Source organism: Alligator sinensis, unplaced genomic scaffold (assembly GCF_000455745.1).
Source record: "Alligator sinensis unplaced genomic scaffold, ASM45574v1 scaffold455_1, whole genome shotgun sequence".
NCBI classification, from domain to species: Eukaryota; Metazoa; Chordata; order Crocodylia; family Alligatoridae; genus Alligator; species Alligator sinensis.
Window position 1 is genome coordinate 1,615,323 of NW_005842142.1, and position 5,320 is coordinate 1,620,642.

The 5,320-nt window shown below is 45.0% G+C and overlaps 1 protein-coding gene across 1 annotated transcript in view; it reads left to right on the forward strand.

The window, feature by feature from the left end:
• The window catches only part of MYO3A (myosin IIIA), a 219,080-nt gene that overhangs the window by 73,877 nt on the left and 139,883 nt on the right, over positions 1–5,320 (forward strand). The window lies entirely within an intron of this gene.

Genomic DNA, 5,320 nt, shown 5'->3' on the forward strand with positions numbered 1-5,320 from the left:
TTCTGGCCTATGTGAGTGGGTCATCCAAGCTATGGGGCTTCTCACAGAGGCTGCCACCAGCAAGAGAATTAACTCTGGGTGATGGACTCACATCCTGATCTAGCCACTGAGCTTCTTGGTATGGCTTTTTCAAAGCTTCTGCAGAAGCAGCAATTGGTGTTGAGCGGTGGCAGCTTGTTAACTGCTTGGCTGCTGGTGCTGACACAGCAACTCTGGGAACCAATCTGTTAATTCCTTCACTGCTGGCAGAAGCCCCTAGGCTGTATCCAGAAGCGGGTCATGTGGCCTGAGAAGTCCCATGGTCTGGATCCAGCCCACAGAGCCAAATGAATGTGATACTTCTGACCAGGCACATTTGCACATGCATTTCATCTGGCCTAAACTTACTGTGGTGTAAACTACTCTGGAGTGAGCACTTTTGGGCAGGCATCAGCACATGTGGGGATTAGGGAGAAGATTTGTTGCTCTTTGCACCATTTCCTGCAGCCCTGCAATGGGCCCTGCCACCACCAAGGGGAGCTCAAGGCTCCCCCTAGGTGCTAGATCAGGGGCTAGCAGGGAGCACTGGGCCAGGAGACAGCTGTCTCCTGGCTCTGGGGGGGCTGCCTGCTGCTGGAGCAGTGAGCTCCTGGCCCTCATTCCCTGATCAGGGATAGGGGACTTGAAAAGAGCTGCAGGGGAGGGGCAGGTCCTAGCCCCCTGCCTCTTTCAAGCCCCATGCCTTTTCCAAGCCCCTTGCCTCAATCACTGGATTGGGGCATGGGGCTGGGACCTGCCCCTAACCAGGACAATTCCCAGCCCCTGCCCTGCATGCCAGGTGGAGGCTGGGGAGCTTGTTCCCCACTCAGCTCCATGAGCCAGGAGCTGGGCAGGGGGAAGAAGCTGAGGGGCTTGTTTCCTGCACAGCTCTGTGAGCACAGAGGTGGAGGGGAAACAGGCTGGGGAGCTTGTTCCCCACTCAGCTCCACAAAGCTGGGGCAGGAACGGGTTGGGGGGCTTCTTCCCCACCCAACTCCATGAGTGCGGAGCTGAGTGGGAAACAAGCTCCTGAGCATGTTCTCCCCTCAGCTCTGTGCTTGCAGAGCAGAGTGGGGAACAGGCTCCCCTGCCCCCATCAGTAGGGAACTCCCAGCACCAGCTCCGTGACCATGGGGCCGGTGCTGGGAGATCCTTATCTCCCCGCGCTAGCTCCACGATTGTGAGCCAGTGCTGGGAGATCCTTTTCTCCCAGCGCTGGCTCCTTGACTGTGGGACCAGTGCTGGGAGATCCTTAAGGGCCGGCTCTGGGAGATAAGGGTCTCCCAGGCCTCCACTCCCTGATCACGGTCTCAGAGCAAGGGGCTTGAAGCTATCTCCCACCTCCTTGGTGGCAGCAGGTTTTGCTCCTAGTCAGACTTCTACATGAACACTACTGCACCATTACTAATCTCAAGTAAATTTGTTACTTGCATTTTCAGGTTACGAATTTGCTTGAGATTAGAGAGGTTTACTGGGTAGTACACATGTGCACATGTAGATGCAAATGCTTACTTTTCATCAAACTATGGTAATGCACAGTTAAGTGTCTTGTCTAGACACACCCACCCAGTAGTATAACTATGGAAGGGCAACTGGAACAGCAGCCCCAGGCACTGACTTGGGAGGTGGGGGGCAGGAAAGTTAGCAAAATAGAAGCTGCTGCTGTGGCTGTGCAGTCACACCCCTGGCATAGCGATAACTGGAAGTCTCTGCTTCCCCCATGTGTCCCATTGCTCCAGCTCCCGCTCTGCTCTGAACTGTAATACATAAAATACTCATGTTTGAAACCAAACCAAATATAGAAATTCTGATATAGGAATGTTAAAAGAACTTCAGTCTATTGACCATGACCTTCACAAAATAAGATGTACAGTTCTAACTCAAATAATCTTGCAGGATGAAATTCACTCTGAATCCAGGGTCCAAGACCCTGTGCAGAACATAAAACCCATAATTGAGGATTCATTAGCAATGACTTCATATGAAAATTCCAGACCAAGGGATTAAATTTGCCCCATAGCAACAGGCAATACATGTAGTGCTTTCACCCTCTAAACAAAGATTTAGCTCAGATTCAGGTGTTGAATACCCCTGTATATCAACACAGTAGAGTATTTTTTCAAAGAATAAATGGCAGTCATAGGGTCCTGGCAAATATAAGTTTAATCCTGCAATGGGATCTGAGGAATTTTATCTCAGATCCCAAAATACATGGTAGGACACATAATTTGGGGGATCCAAGATAAAATTTCTCAATCCTATCATGTGTCTGCTAGCCCAGGGAGGGATGGGAGCCTGGGTCAAGGACCCAGTCTCCAAACCAGAGTTTTCCTCATACCTAAACCTTTAAAGGTGCACTGGGGAACCCAGCATCAGGGAACTGGTCCTCCATTGCTGGGCTGCACAGCACATCTTTCAATTTACTGGCATGCAGGGAGCCTGGAATCACAATTGTGGCCTTAAATGCACTGCTGGTCCTTAAACGTGCTCCTATGCAGGCTGCACTGTATGGCTTCAGGGGAGCCCAAGATCAGGAGGTATCTCCCTCCCCATACCTCTCTCAGAATGTTCAAAAAAGCACATTGGGCACTTGAACTGCAAGAGTACAGGCAGCACAAGATTGATGAGTGGATCAAAACAGCCCCACCGTTATTCCACATTTTTTTGGATCTGGGAAGAATACTTCAGATCTCATTGCGTATCTGCTGATGGAGGGGAAGCCCCATATTGGAACTTCTTTGCATGGGTGGCATGCTATAATGTATGGCACAATTAGCATGTGAATTATGCCATAAATTCAATGCCTTCCACACACTGTAGACATGCTAGGTTTCTTAGAAAGAGATTTCAAAAGGAGGCATAATCATATCAACTTTTATACCATAGAAGTCTATTTTTCCAGAGTGATTTTTTTTTGCATTTATGATAAACTTGCATTGTTGAATATACCTTTAGCTCAGTGACTTCATAAAAGAAAACATAATCCCTTCCCTTTAATCTCTACCTAGCAACATGCCTACAAAGAAGCAAAGTGCTAGCACTGCTAGTAAAAATAGACAATAGAAATAGAAAATGTATTAGACATGACATATTGCCTATGAGGTCTTCTTTGGGCATAGAAAAAATAGAGCAAGGTTAATACTAATTTTTTTCCCTGTGGCTCAGAGAAGAGCATGTGGCTAAAATGTCACCCTTAATCTCATTTTCTATTTGGAGCATGCTTTTTAATAATCTGTCTCTCTCTCTCTCTCTCACTTTCTCTCTCTTTAACCACCTACATTTTGACACTGCACCAGTTTTTTTTATATTCTTCTCATCCTATTGATCAGAAAGAAACAAGCTATCTGCTGCAAATACAAGTACAAATCTTACAGTATAAATAAAATGAAATCTGGTTTATGTATCTGAATACCTAAAGGTTATGAAATGGAAGCATTGCAACCCTCAGGCCTCCAAACTCTCCAAAAGTAGCTGCTCTTATTCATTATAAGCCTTCATAGACAGACAGGGGTCTTTGGGTAAATCTGATATCTTTTATTAGCCCAACTCAAATGGTTGGAAAAAATTCTTCTTTGCAAGCTTTCGGGTAAATACCCTTTATCAGGCTGAGGAAGCATCTGCAGTTAGCATGTGCTCTTCCTGGATGGAATGAATAGTAAAGAAGCCAGAGGCTGGGCTGGTATACATGCAAGAAAGCCAGTAGGTGAAGATGTAAATTGAGAAGTCAGTGGGTAAAAGACAGGGGTTGGAAAGGGGGATGAATGCAGCTGGTAAATAATGGAGAGGTACCTGGGGAGTCAGATGTTAGGCATATTATAATGTGTCATAAATCCAATGTCTATATTTAGTCTATGATTTTTTGTATCCAGTAGATTTATGAAGTGAAGTTCATAGGCTCTTCTGTGAAAGGTGTTTTGTAAATTCCCTTTTGAGGATTAGAACTGAGAAATTGGAGAGAGAGTGGTTTTCTTGTGAGAAAATGTGCCCCCACGGGTAATTGGGTATTGCTGTCTTTGATAGATTTCTGGTGTGCATTCATTCTGGTGCGCAGTTGTTGTTTGGTCTCTCCTACATATTTTCCATCATGGCATTTGGTGCATTGGATGAGATATATTACATTTCTGCAGGTGCAGCTGTAAGATCCAGCAATGCTGATGGTTCTGTTGTGGGGTGTAGTTATTGTGGGGTGGGGAGATATGTTGGCAGGTTTTATATTTCTTGTCTTGACATGGTCTGGATCCATTCAGTGTGTTTTGGGCCATAGGAAGTTTTCTTCTGCTAATGAGGTTAGCGAGGTTTGGTGCTTGTTTGAAGGCTAGGATGGGTGGTTCTGGGAAGATCTCTTTAAGAACTGGGTATTCTTCTAGTATGGGTTGCAATTGTTTGAGAATTTTTCGTATAGGTTCCAGGGATGGGTGATACGTCATAACCAGTGGTATGCAATTCATGGTGGGGTTTGTTTTGTACTGCAGCAATTCTTCATGTGGTATCTGGGTGGCTCTTTCAAAAGTGCAATCTATCTCTCTGGAGGAGTGTCCCTGTTGAGTGAAAGCCTTTTTGAGATTTGTGAGGTGGCAATCACAGGTGTTCTCCTCAGTGCAAATTCCGTGGTTTCTGAAAGCTTGGCTGTATATTACAGCTTTCCTGGTGTGCTTAGGGTGATTGATGGTTATATGCAGATATGTCTGTTGGTCTGTGGGTTTCATGTATATCATGATCTGTATTTTACCATTCTGGATATGGATCATCATGTCTAAACAGGAGATGTTGTTGTTGGAATATTCAAGAGAGAGTCTGATGGAAGGGAGATGATTGCTGAATTTCTGATGGAACTCAATCTCTGATTATTCCATCAGAAATTCAAACTTGGTACAGCCCAAAACACACCAAATGGATCCAGACTATGCCATGAAAAGAAATGTAAAACCTGCCAATGTATCTCTACTACCTCCACAATTGGTGGTTACTGCACCGTGCGCCTAGCGCATGGGTAAATTTCACCACTATGTTACCATAGTGGCATGATATACCTGGGGAGTGCTCTGGGAGGTATTTTGATTTTTCCTTAAGTAACTACAGTGTACTTATGGTGTACAGTGTACTTACTTAAGGAGAAATCAGAATACCTCCACAAAACATGTTTACAAATTAGCCAGTTTCACAACAATAATTAAATCTCTTTAAAAGCTATCCCATTGCACTACAGGAATTTAGCTTCAAAAAAAGATTATCATCTTTAAAAAAGAACAGCAATATAAGACACACTGTCTCTCTTCAAAAGAGGAGAGCAGTTAGATGTAGG